This window comes from Coregonus lavaretus, assembly GCF_964263955.1.
Source record: "Coregonus lavaretus genome assembly, contig: HAP1_SCAFFOLD_4752, whole genome shotgun sequence".
In the NCBI taxonomy this organism is placed as follows: Eukaryota; Metazoa; Chordata; class Actinopteri; order Salmoniformes; family Salmonidae; genus Coregonus; species Coregonus lavaretus.
Window position 1 is genome coordinate 28,938 of NW_028161496.1, and position 14,167 is coordinate 43,104.

Genomic DNA, 14,167 nt, shown 5'->3' on the forward strand with positions numbered 1-14,167 from the left:
ACGAACCCCCTCTCTCCTCCTTTCCCCACATACTAACCCCCTCTCTCCTCCTTTCCCCATGTACTAACCCCCTCTCTCCTCCTTTCCCCACATACGAACCCCCTCTCTCCTCCTTTCCCCATGTGCTAACCCCCCTCTCTCCTCCTTTCCCCATGTACTAACCCCCTCTCTCCTCCTTTCCCCACATACGAACCCCCTCTCTCCTCCTTTCCCCACATACGAACCCCCTCTCTCCTCCTTTCACCACGTATTAACCCCCTCTCTCCTCCTTTCCCCATGTACTAACCCCCTCTCTCCTCCTTTCCCCATGTACTAACCCCCTCTCTCCTCCTTTCCCCACATACTAACCCCCTCTCTCCTCCTTTCCCCACATACGAACCCCCTCTCTCCTCCTTTCCCCATGTGCTAACCCCCCTCTCTCCTCCTTTCCCCATGTGCTAACCCCCTCTCTCCTCCTTTCCCCACATACGAACCCCCTCTCTCCTCCTTTCCCCATGTGCTAACCCCCCTCTCCTCCTTTCCCCACATACTAACCCCCTCTCTCCCCCTTTCCCCACATACTAACCCCCTCTCTCCTCCTTTCCCCACATACTAACCCCCTCTCTCCTCCTTTCCCCACATACTAACCCCCTCTCTCCCCCTTTCCCCACATACTAACCCCCTCTCTCCTCCTTTCCCCACATACTAACCCCCTCTCTCCTCCTTTCCCCACGTATTAACCCCCCCTCTCCTCCTTTCCCCACATACTAACCCCCTCTCTCCTCCTTTCACCATGTACTAACCCCCTCTCTCCTCCTTTCCCCATGTACTAACTCCCCTCTCCTCCTTTCCCCACATATTAACCCCCTCTCTCCTCCTTTCCCCACATACTAACCCCCTCTCTCCTCCTTTCCCCACATACTAACCCCCTCTCTCCTCCTTTCACCATGTACTAACCCCCTCTCTCCTCCTTTCCCCATGTACTAACTCCCCTCTCCTCCTTTCCCCACATATTAACCCCCTCTCTCCTCCTTTCCCCACATACTAACCCCCTCTCTCCTCCTTTCCCCACATACTAACCCCCCTCTCCTCCTTTCCCCACATACTAACCCCCTCTCTCCTCCTTTCCCCACATACTAACCCCCCCTCTCCCCCTTTCCCCACATACTAACCCCCTCTCTCCTCCTTTCCCCACATACTAACCCCCCTCTCTCCTCCTTTCCCCATGTGCTAACCCCCTCTCCTCCTTTCCCCACATACGAACCCCCTCTCTCCTCCTTTCCCCACATACTAACCCCCCTCTCTCCTCCTTTCCCCATGTGCTAACCCCCCTCTCTCCTCCTTTCCCCATGTGCTAACCCCCTCTCTCCTCCTTTCCCCACATACTAACCCCCTCTCTCCTCCTTTCCCCACATACGAACCCCCTCTCTCCTCCTTTCCCCACATACTAACCCCCTCTCTCCTCCTTTCCCCATGTACTAACCCCCTCTCTCCTCCTTTCCCCACATACGAACCCCCTCTCTCCTCCTTTCCCCATGTGCTAACCCCCCTCTCTCCTCCTTTCCCCATGTACTAACCCCCTCTCTCCTCCTTTCCCCACATACGAACCCCCTCTCTCCTCCTTTCCCCACATACGAACCCCCTCTCTCCTCCTTTCACCACGTATTAACCCCCTCTCTCCTCCTTTCCCCATGTACTAACCCCCTCTCTCCTCCTTTCCCCATGTACTAACCCCCTCTCTCCTCCTTTCCCCACATACTAACCCCCTCTCTCCTCCTTTCCCCACATACGAACCCCCTCTCTCCTCCTTTCCCCATGTGCTAACCCCCCTCTCTCCTCCTTTCCCCATGTGCTAACCCCCTCTCTCCTCCTTTCCCCACATACGAACCCCCTCTCTCCTCCTTTCCCCATGTGCTAACCCCCCTCTCCTCCTTTCCCCACATACTAACCCCCTCTCTCCTCCTTTCCCCATGTGCTAACCCCCTCTCACCTCCTTTCCCCATGTGCTAACCCCCCTCTCTCCTCCTTTCCCCACGTATTAACCCCCTCTCTCCTCCTTTCCCCACATACTAACCCCCTCTCTCCTCCTTTCCCCAAGTATTAACCCCCTCTCTCCTCCTTTCCCCATGTGCTAACCCCCTCTCTCCTCCTTTCCCCACATACTAACCCCCTCTCTCCCCCTTTCCCCACATACTAACCCCCTCTCTCCTCCTTTCCCCACATACTAACCCCCTCTCTCCTCCTTTCCCCACGTATTAACCCCCCCTCTCCTCCTTTCCCCACATACTAACCCCCTCTCTCCTCCTTTCACCATGTACTAACCCCCTCTCTCCTCCTTTCCCCATGTACTAACTCCCCTCTCCTCCTTTCCCCACATATTAACCCCCTCTCTCCTCCTTTCCCCACATACTAACCCCCTCTCTCCTCCTTTCCCCACATACTAACCCCCTCTCTCCTCCTTTCCCCACATACGAACCCCCTCTCTCCTCCTTTCCCCACATACTAACCCCCTCTCTCCTCCTTTCCCCATGTACTAACCCCCTCTCTCCTCCTTTCCCCACATACGAACCCCCTCTCTCCTCCTTTCCCCATGTGCTAACCCCCCTCTCTCCTCCTTTCCCCATGTACTAACCCCCTCTCTCCTCCTTTCCCCACATACGAACCCCCTCTCTCCTCCTTTCCCCACATACGAACCCCCTCTCTCCTCCTTTCCCCATGTGCTAACCCCCTCTCACCTCCTTTCCCCATGTGCTAACCCCCCTCTCTCCTCCTTTCCCCACGTATTAACCCCCTCTCTCCTCCTTTCCCCACATACTAACCCCCTCTCTCCTCCTTTCCCCAAGTATTAACCCCCTCTCTCCTCCTTTCCCCATGTGCTAACCCCCTCTCTCCTCCTTTCCCCACATACTAACCCCCTCTCTCCCCCTTTCCCCACATACTAACCCCCTCTCTCCTCCTTTCCCCACATACTAACCCCCTCTCTCCTCCTTTCCCCACGTATTAACCCCCCCTCTCCTCCTTTCCCCACATACTAACCCCCTCTCTCCTCCTTTCACCATGTACTAACCCCCTCTCTCCTCCTTTCCCCATGTACTAACTCCCCTCTCCTCCTTTCCCCACATATTAACCCCCTCTCTCCTCCTTTCCCCACATACTAACCCCCTCTCTCCTCCTTTCCCCACATACTAACCCCCCTCTCCTCCTTTCCCCACATACTAACCCCCTCTCTCCTCCTTTCCCCACATACTAACCCCCCCTCTCCCCCTTTCCCCACATACTAACCCCCTCTCTCCTCCTTTCCCCACATACTAACCCCCCTCTCTCCTCCTTTCCCCATGTGCTAACCCCCTCTCCTCCTTTCCCCACATACGAACCCCCTCTCTCCTCCTTTCCCCACATACTAACCCCCCTCTCTCCTCCTTTCCCCATGTGCTAACCCCCCTCTCTCCTCCTTTCCCCATGTGCTAACCCCCTCTCTCCTCCTTTCCCCACATACTAACCCCCTCTCTCCTCCTTTCCCCACATACGAACCCCCTCTCTCCTCCTTTCCCCACATACTAACCCCCTCTCTCCTCCTTTCCCCATGTACTAACCCCCTCTCTCCTCCTTTCCCCACATACGAACCCCCTCTCTCCTCCTTTCCCCATGTGCTAACCCCCCTCTCTCCTCCTTTCCCCATGTACTAACCCCCTCTCTCCTCCTTTCCCCACATACGAACCCCCTCTCTCCTCCTTTCCCCACATACGAACCCCCTCTCTCCTCATTTCACCACGTATTAACCCCCTCTCTCCTCCTTTCCCCATGTACTAACCCCCTCTCTCCTCCTTTCCCCATGTACTAACCCCCTCTCTCCTCCTTTCCCCACATACTAACCCCCTCTCTCCTCCTTTCCCCACATACGAACCCCCTCTCTCCTCCTTTCCCCATGTGCTAACCCCCCTCTCTCCTCCTTTCCCCATGTGCTAACCCCCTCTCTCCTCCTTTCCCCACATACGAACCCCCTCTCTCCTCCTTTCCCCATGTGCTAACCCCCCTCTCCTCCTTTCCCCACATACTAACCCCCTCTCTCCTCCTTTCCCCATGTGCTAACCCCCTCTCACCTCCTTTCCCCATGTGCTAACCCCCCTCTCTCCTCCTTTCCCCACGTATTAACCCCCTCTCTCCTCCTTTCCCCACATACTAACCCCCTCTCTCCTCCTTTCCCCAAGTATTAACCCCCTCTCTCCTCCTTTCCCCATGTGCTAACCCCCTCTCTCCTCCTTTCCCCACATACTAACCCCCTCTCTCCTCCTTTCCCCATGTACTAACCCCCTCTCTCCTCCTTTCCCCATGTACTAACCCCCTCTCCTCCTTTCCCCACATACTAACCCCCTCTCTCCTCCTTTCCCCACGTATTAACCCCCTCTCTCCTCCTTTCCCCACGTACTAACCCCCTCTCCTCCTTTCCCCACATACTAACCCCCTCTCTCCTCCTTTCCCCACATACTAACCCCCTCTCTCCTCCTTTCCCCATGTACTAACCCCCTCTCTCCTCCTTTCCCCATGTACTAACCCCCTCTCTCCTCCTTTCCCCACATACTAACCCCCTCTCTCCTCCTTTCCCCAACACACTAACCCCCTCTCTCCTCCTTTCCCCATGTGCTAACCCCCTCTCTCCTCCTTTCCCCACATACGAACCCCCTCTCTCCTCCTTTCCCCATGTACTAACCCCCCCTCTCCTCCTTTCCCCACATACGAACCCCCTCTCTCCTCCTTTCCCCATGTACTAACCCCCCTCTCTCCTCCTTTCCCCATGTGCTAACCCCCTCTCTCCTCCTTTCCCCATGTGCTAACCCCCCTCTCCTCCTTTCCCCATGTCCTAACTCCCCTCTCCTCCTTTCCCCACATACTAACCCCCTCTCTCCTCCTTTCCCCACGTACTAACCCCCTCTCTCCTACCCTCTCCTGCTGGGTGATTGTTTCTGACTGGCCTGCACACAGCACTGCCTCGGCCTACTTAGCCCTGACTCCACCACGCTCATACAGAAAGAGCCAACACCAGAGTGAACGAACAGAAGAGGAGAGAAAGAGAGGAGTGCAGAACAGAGGTGCTGAGGTACTATCCATGGGAAGATCAAACTATAACAGGTAAGAGGAGGAACAGGACTAAAAGGAGGAAAGAGGGGATGGATTAAGGGGAAAGGAGAGGAGAAGAGAGGAGGAGAGAAGAGGAGAGGTGAAGAGGAGAGAAGGAGAGGGGAAGAGAGGAGGAGAGACGAGGAGAGGTGAAGAGGAGAAAAGGAGAGGGGAAGAGAGGAGGTTAGGGGAAGAGGAGAGGAGAGGTGAAGAGGAGAGAAGGAGAGGAGAAGAGAAGAGGAGAGAAGGAGAGGAGAGAAGGAGAGGGGAAGAAAATAGGAGAGGAGAGGAGAGGAGAAGAGGAGAGGAGAGAAGGAGAGGGGAAGAAAAGAGGAGAGAAGGGAGGAGAGAATGAGAGGGGAGAAGGAGAGGAGAGAAGGAGAGGGGAAGAGAGAAGAGAAGGTGGGGGAGAAGGAGAGGAGAGAATGAGAGGGGAAGAGAGGAGGAGAGACGGAGAGGAGAGAAGGAATGGAGAGGAGGAGAGAAGGAGAGGAGAGAAGAGAAGGAGAGGGGAAAGGAGAGGAGAAGAGAAGGAGAGGAGAGAAGGAGAGGGGAGAAGGAGAGGAGAGAAGAGAAGGAGAGGGGAGAAGGAGAGGAGAGAAGGAGAGGGGAGAAGGAGAGGAGAGAAGGAGAGGGGAGAAGGAGAGGAGAGAAGAGAAGGAGAGGGGAGAAGGAGAGGAGAGGAGAAGAGAAGGAGAGGGGAGAAGGAGAGGAGAGGAGAAGAGAAGGAGAGGGGAAGAGAGGGGAAGAGAAGAGGAGAGAAGTATTCAGAGGACAGAAATGTACAGACTAAAGTACAAGAGAAGGGAAAGGTAGAAGAGGAGAGGAGAGGAGAGGAGAGCCTAAGGCAGGCGCAGCGGAGGAGTGGAGCGGAGGAGTGGAGCAGAGGAGAGCTTGCACGCTCAAGTGGTGCGACAGGACTGAATCAGACAGCCGTCCTTACTTATTACCACAGGAGCAGAACAATAGCGAATTAGATGCATTACTGTAGAGCGCCTTCCCCCGAGCCCATGTCATAGCCAGCTAAAGAACATTACCATCAGATCTACTGTAAAATATATTACTATATATTATTGATAACTTAAAACCAGATATAAGATCCAGATCAATTCCCCTCAGCAAGTCTTAATGTTCTAGTACTTCTAGTTTAAATGTAAAATATATGACTATATACTATTGATAATTTAAAACCAGATTTAAGTTCAAGTTAGGTCTCTCTTAATCTTTATCTTAATTTAATTTAAATTATCTTAATTTTATCTTAATGCTCTACTACTTTTACAAATACATTATTGGGGTTATACAGGTAACTGCCAAAATAAAGGAAACAGTTGAGTAAATGAGGGATACAAAGTATATTGAAAGCAGGTGCTTCCACACAGGTGTGGTTCCTGAGTTAATTAAGCAATTAACATCCCATCATGCTTATAGGTTATGTATAAAAATGACCAGTTGCCCATTATTTTGGCTACCATGGCTAGGATGACAATGCCCCCATCCACAGGGCACTAGTGGTCACTGACTGGTTTGATGGACATGAAAACTATGTAAACCATATGCCATGGCCGTCTCAGTCACCAGATCTCAACCCCATTGAACAATTCTGGGAGATTCTGGAGCGGCGACTCAGACAGCGCTTTCCATCACCATCAACGACAACACCAAATGATGGAATTTCTGGTGGAAGGAGGAAGCGAGGATTCTCACAGAGTTGTCAAACTGGACACGACTGGACAATAACCAGGGTAGACAAGGTCGACAAGACTGAACAATATCCATAACCAGGGTTGACAAGACTGGTCGACATCCATAACCAGGGTGGACAAGACTGGACAACATCCATAACCAGGGGTGGACAAGACTGGACAACATCCATAACCAGGGTGGACAAGACTGGTCGACATCCATAACCAGGGTGGACAAGACTGGACAACATCCATAACCAGGGTGGACAAGAAGGTGAGGTGAGGCTATATAACTGCGTCTCAAATAGCACCCTATTTCATAAGTAGTGCACTATATAGGGAATAGGGTGCCATTTGGAATGCATCCTACAGTGAAGTACATCTGAGGCGACATGAAGGTGGGGGTGACATTTCTACACAGATAGGACATTGCACACACACACACACACACACACACACACACACAGACACAGACACACACACACACACACACACACACACACACACACACACACACACACACACACACACACACACACACACACACACTTGTATGTAGGCACGCACACTAATGGAAAGACAGTGGGGGTGAACAGGAAGTCATGGAAAGGTGAAAGGTCATGGAAAGGTGAACTTACGATCACTGGCATGTTCAACAGAAACCTTTTTACCTGTATGAACAGAGGAAAAGAAAAGAACATCAAAATAGTTCTGGAAATGAAAGTTCCAGCCAATGAGAATGAGCAAGGGGAGCGTCCCAAATGGCACCCTATTCACCGTGTAGTGCACTACTGTTGACTAGGACCCATAAGACTGTGACTAGGGCCCATAAGACTGTGACTAGGGCCCATAAGACTGTGACTAGGGCCCATAAGACTGTGACTAGGACCCATAAGACTGTGACTAGGACCCGTAAGACTGTGACTAGGACCCATAAGACTGTGACTAAGACCCATAAGACTGTGACTAGGACCCATAAGACTGTGACTAGGACCCGTAAGACTGTGACTAGGACCCATAAGACTGTGACTAGGACCCGTAAAGACTGTGACTAGGACCCATAAGACTGTGACTAGGACCCATAAGACTGTGACTAGGGCCCATAAGACTGTGACTAGGACCCATAAGACTGTGACTAGGACCCGTAAGACTGTGACTAGGACCCATAAGACTGTGACTAAGACCCATAAGACTGTGACTAGGACCCATAAGACTGTGACTAGGACCCGTAAGACTGTGACTAGGACCCATAAGACTGTGACTAAGACCCATAAGACTGTGACTAGGACCCATAAGACTGTGACTAGGACCCATAAGACTGTGACTAGGACCATAAGACTGTGACTAGGACCCATAAGACTGTGACTAGGACCCATAAGACTGTGACTAGGACCCATAAGACTGTGACTAGGACCCATAAGACTGTGACTAGGACCCATAAGACTGTGACTAGGACCCATAAGACTGTGACTAGGACCCATAAGACTGTGACTAGGACCCATAAGACTGTGACTAGGACCCATAAGACTGTGACTAAGACCCATAAGACTGTGACTAGGACCCATAAGACTGTGACTAGGACCCATAAGACTGTGACTAGGGCCCATAAGACTGTGACTAGGACCCATAAGACTGTGACTAGGACCCATAAGACTGTGACTAGGACCCATAAGACTGTGACTAGGGCCCATAAGACTGTGACTAGGACCCATAAGAATGTGACTAAGACCCATAAGACTGTGACTAGGACCCATAAGACTGTGACTAGGGCCCATAAGGCTATGGTCAAAAGTAGTGCACTAAATAGGTAATTATAGGGTGCCATTTGGGACGTACACCAAGAGATTAGCAAACTAGTCCACCAATAAGTACATCTGAACACAACATCAGTAATCAAAGATAACATTAAAAACATTTCTCAAAGCCTAGTTGAAAACAAGCATATTATACCAAATACTAAGCACAGCGTGTGCTCTCTCTCTCTCTCTCTCTCTCTCTCTCTCTCTCTCTCTCTCTCTCTCTCTCTCTCTCTCTCTCTCTCTCTCTCTCTCTCTCTCTCTCTCTCTCTCTCTCTCTCTCTCTCTCTCTCTCTCTCTCTCTCAACTCTAACCCTGTTCCTGGAGAGATACCCTCCTGTAGGTTTAAACCCCAACCCTGTTCCTGTAGAGACACCCTCACCCTCCATGCAGTTACCTCCTGTTCCAGTTATAGACAACAGGTTTGTATTCATTAGGAAACACAGTAGCAAAACGTTTTGCAATGGAAAACAAACATTTAGTCCCTCCCCGTTTGTCAGTTTTCTTCCATTTGGTGTCTAATGAATAGGACAGTCACACAACTTTAAAATACAACTAAAGAATACAAACAATACAACAACAAAAAATAATGTGTGTGTTAGAGTGTGACTGTGTGTGTTAGAGTGTGACTGTGTGTGTTAGAGTGTGACTGTGTGTGCTAGAGTGTGACTGTGTGTGTTAAGAGTGTGTCTGTGTGTGTTAGAGTGTGACTGTGTGTTAGAGTGTGACTGTGTGTGTTAGAGTGTGACGACTGTGTGTGTTAGAGTGTGACTGTGTGTGTTAGAGTGTGACTGTGTGTGTTAGAGTGTGTCTGTGTATGTTAGAGTGTGACTGTGTGTGTTAGAGTGTGACTGTGTGTGTTAGAGTGTGACTGTGTGTGTTAGAGGGTGACTGTGTGTGTTAAGAGTGTGTCTGTGTGTGTTAGAGTATGACTATGTGTGTTAGAGTGTGACTGTGTGTGTTAGAGTGTGACTGTGTGTGTTAGAGTGTGACTGTGTGTGTTAGAGTGTGACTGTGTGTGTTAGAGTGTGTCTGTGTGTGTTAGAGTGTGACTGTGTGTGTTAGAGTGTGACTGTGTGTGTTAGAGTGTGACTGTGTGTGTTAGAGTGTGTCTGTGTGTGTTAGAGTGTGACTGTGTGTGTTAGCGTGTGTCTGTGTGTGTGTTAGTGTGACTGTGTGTGTTAGAGTGTGACTGTGTGTGTTAGAGTGTGACTGTGTGTGTTAGAGTGTGTCTGTGTGTGTTAGAGTGTGACTGTGTGTGTTAGAGAGTGACTGTGTGTGTTAGAGTGTGACTGTGTGTGTTAGAGTGTGACTGTGTGTGTTAGAGTGTGACTGTGTGTGTTAGAGTGTGACTGTGTGTGTTAGAGTGTGACTGTGTGTGTTAGTGTGACTGTGTGTGTTAGAGTGTCTGTGGTTAGAGTGTGACTGTGTGTGTTAGAGTGTCACTGTGTGTGTTAGAGTGTGACTGTGTGTGTTAGAGTGTGACTGTGTGTTAGAGTGTGACTGTGTGTGTTAGAGTGTGACGACTGTGTGTGTTAGAGTGTGTCTGTGTGTGTTAGAGTGTGACTGTGTGTGTTAGAGCGTGACTGTGTGTGTTAGAGTGTCACTGTGTGTGTTAGAGTGTGACTGTGTGTGTTAGAGTGTGACTGTGTGTTAGAGTGTGACTGTGTGTGTTAGAGTGTGACGACTGTGTGTGTTAGAGTGTGTCTGTGTGTGTTAGAGTGTGACTGTGTGTGTTAGAGCGTGACTGTGTGTGTTAGAGTGTCACTGTGTGTGTTAGAGTGTGACTGTGTGTGTTAGAGTGTGACTGTGTGTTAGAGTGTGACTGTGTGTGTTAGAGTGTGACGACTGTGTGTGTTAGAGTGTGTCTGTGTGTGTTAGAGTGTGACTGTGTGTGTTAGAGTGTGACTGTGTGTGTTAGAGTGAGACTGTGTGTGTTAGAGTGTGACTGTGTGTGTTAGAGTGTGACTGTGTGTGTTAGAGTGTGACGTGTGTGTTAAGAGTGTGACTGTGTGTGTTAGAGTGTGTCTGTGTATGTTAGAGTGTGACTGTGTGTGTTAGAGTGTGACTGTGTGTGTTAGAATGTGACTGTGTGTGTTAGAGGGTGACTGTGTGTGTTAGAGTGTGTCTGTGTGTGTTAGAGTGTGACTGTGTGTGTTAGAGTGTGACTGTGTGTGTTAGAGTGTGACTGTGTGTTTTAGAGTGTGTCTGTGTGTGTTAGAGTGTGACTGTGTGTGTTAGCGTGTGTCTGTGTGTGTGTTAGTGTGACTGTGTGTGTTAGAGTGTGACTGTGTGTGTTAGAGTGTGACGGTGTGTGTTAGAGTGTGACAGTGTGTGTTAGAGTGTGACTGTGTGTGTTAGAGTGTGACTGTGTGTTAGAGTGTGACTGTGTGTGTTAGAGTGTGACGACTGTGTGTGTTAGAGTGTGTCTGTGTGTGTTAGAGTGTGACTGTGTGTGTTAAGAGTGTGTCTGTGTGTGTTAGAGTGTGACTGTGTGTGTTAGAGTGTGACTGTGTGTGTTAGAGTGTGACTGTGTGTGTTAGAGTGTGACTGTGTGTGTTAGAGTGTGACTGTGTGTGTTAGAGTGTGACTGTGTATGTTAGAGTGTGACTGTGTGTGTTAGAGTGTGTCTGTGTGTGTTAGAGTGTGACTGTGTGTGTTAGAGTGTGACTGTGTGTGTTAGAGTGTGACTGTGTGTGTTAGAGTGTGACTGTGTGTGTTAGTGTGACTGTGTGTGTTAGAGTGTCTGTGTGTGTTAGAGTGTGACTGTGTGTGTTAGAGTGTCACTGTGTGTGTTAGAGTGTGACTGTGTGTGTTAGAGTGTGACTGTGTGTTAGAGTGTGACTGTGTGTGTTAGAGTGTGACGACTGTGTGTGTTAGAGTGTGTCTGTGTGTGTTAGAGTGTGACTGTGTGTGTTAGAGCGTGACTGTGTGTGTTAGAGTGTCACTGTGTGTGTTAGAGTGTGACTGTGTGTTAGAGTGTGACTGTGTGTGTTAGAGTGTGACGACTGTGTGTGTTAGAGTGTGTCTGTGTGTGTTAGAGTGTGACTGTGTGTGTTAGAGTGTGACTGTGTGTGTTAGAGTGAGACTGTGTGTGTTAGAGTGTGACTGTGTGTTAGAGTGTGACTGTGTGTGTTAGAGTGTGATGTGTGTGTTAAGAGTGTGACTGTGTGTGTTAGAGTGTGTCTGTGTGTGTTAGAGTGTGACTGTGTGTGTTAGAGTGTGACTGTGTGTGTTAGAGGGTGACTGTGTGTGTTAGAGTGTGTCTGTGTGTGTTAGAGTGTGACTGTGTGTGTTAGAGTGTGACTGTGTGTGTTAGAGTGTGACTGTGTGTTTTAGAGTGTGACTGTGTGTGTTAGAGTGTGACTGTGTGTGTTAGAGTGTGACTGTGTGTGTTAGAGTGTGACTGTGTGTGTTAAGAGTGTGACTGTGTGTGACTGTGTGTGTTAGAGTGTGACTGTGTGTGTTAGAGTGTGACTGTGTGTGTTAGAGTGTGACTGTGTGTGTTAGAGCGTGACTGTGTGTGTTAGAGTGTCACTGTGTGTGTTAGAGTGTGACTGTGTGTGTTAGAGTGTGACTGTGTGTTAGAGTGTGACTGTGTGTGTTAGAGTGTGACGGTGTGTGTTAGAGTGTGACTGTGTGTGTTAGTGTGACTGTGTGTGTTAGAGTGTGACTGTGTGTGTTAGAGTGTGACTGTGTGTGTTAGAGTGTGACTGTGTGTGTTAGAGTGTGACTGTGTGTGTTAGAGTGTGACGTGTGTGTTAAGAGTGTGACTGTGTGTGTTAGAGTGTGTCTGTGTATGTTAGAGTGTGACTGTGTGTGTTAGAGTGTGACTGTGTGTGTTAGAGTGTGACTGTGTGTGTTAGAGGGTGACTGTGTGTGTTAGAGTGTGTCTGTGTGTGTTAGAGTGTGACTGTGTGTGTTAGAGTGTGACTGTGTGTGTTAGAGTGTGACTGTGTGTGTTAAGAGTGTGACTGTGTGTGTTAGAGTGTGTCTGTGTGTGTTAGAGTGTGACTGTGTGTGTTAGAGTATGACTGTGTGTGTTAGAGTGTGACTGTGTGTGTTAGAGTGTGACTGTGTGTGTTAGAGTGTGACTGTGTGTGTTAGAGTGTGACTGTGTGTGTTAGAGTGTGACTGTGTGTGTGTTAGAGTGTGACTGTGTGTGTTAGTGTGTGACTGTGTGTGTTAGAGTGTGACTGTGTGTGTTAGAGTGTGTCTGTGTGTGTGTTAGTGTGACTGTGTGTGGTAGAGTGTGACTGTGTGTGTTAGAGTGTGACTGTGTGTGTTAGAGTGTGACTGTGTGTGTTAGAGTGTGACTGTGTGTGTTAGAGTGTGACTGTGTGTGTTAGTGTGACTGTGTGTGTTAGAGTGTGTCTGTGTGTGTTAGAGTGTGACTGTGTGTGTTAGAGTGTGACTGTGTGTGTTAGAGTGTGACTGTGTGTGTTAGAGTGTGACTGTGTGTGTTCGAGTGTGACTGTATGTGTTAGAGTGTGTCTGTGTTTGTTAGAGTGTGACTGTGTGTGTTAGAGTGTGACTGTGTGTGTTAGAGTGTGACTGTGTGTGTTAGAGTGTCACTGTGTGTGTTAGAGTGTCACTGTGTGTGTTAGAGTGTGACTGTGTGTGTTAGAGTGTGACTGTGTGTGTTAGAGTGTGACTGTGTGTGTTAGAGTGTGACTGTGTGTGTTAGAGTGTGACTGTGTGTTAGAGTGTGACTGTGTGTGTTAGAGTGTGACTGTGTGTTAGAGTGTGACTGTGTGTTAGAGTGTGACTGTGTGTGTTAGAGTGTGTCTGTGTGTGTTAGAGTGTGACTGTGTGTTAGAGTGTGACTGTGTGTGTTAGAGTGTGACTGTGTGTGTTAGAGTGTGACTGTGTGTGTTAGAGTGTGACGTGTGTGTTAGAGTGTGACTGTGTGTGTTAGAGTGTGACTGTGTGTGTTAGAGTGTGACGTGTGTGTTAAGAGTGTGACTGTGTGTGTTAGAGTGTGTCTGTGTGTGTTAGAGTGTGACTGTGTGTTAGAGCGTGACTGTGTGTGTTAGAGTGTGTCTGTGTGTGTTAGAGTGTGACTGTGTGTGTTAGAGTGTGACTGTGTGTGTTAGAGTGTGACTGTGTTTGTTAGAGTGTGACTGTGTGTGTTAGAGTGTGACTGTGTGTGTTAGAGTGTGACTGTGTGTGTTAGAGTGTGACTGTGTGTGTTAGAGTGTGACTGTGTGTTAGAGTGTGACTGTGTGTGTTAGAGTGTGTCTGTGTGTATTAGAGTGTGACTGTGTGTTAGAGTGTGACTGTGTGTGTTAGAGTGTGACTGTGTGTGTTAGAGTGTGACGTGTGTGTTAAGAGTGTGACTGTGTGTGTTAGAGTGTGTCTGTGTTTGTTAGAGTGTGTCTGTGTTTGTTAGAGTGTGACTGTGACTGTGTGTGTTAGAGTGTGACTGTGTGTGTTAGAGTGTGACTGTGTGTGTTAGAGTGTCACTGTGTGTGTTAGAGTGTGACTGTGTGTTAGAGTGTGACTGTGTGTGTTAGAGTGTGTCTGTGTGTGTTAGAGTGTGACTGTGTGTTAGAGTGTGACTGTGTGTGTTAGAGTGTGACTGTGTGTGTT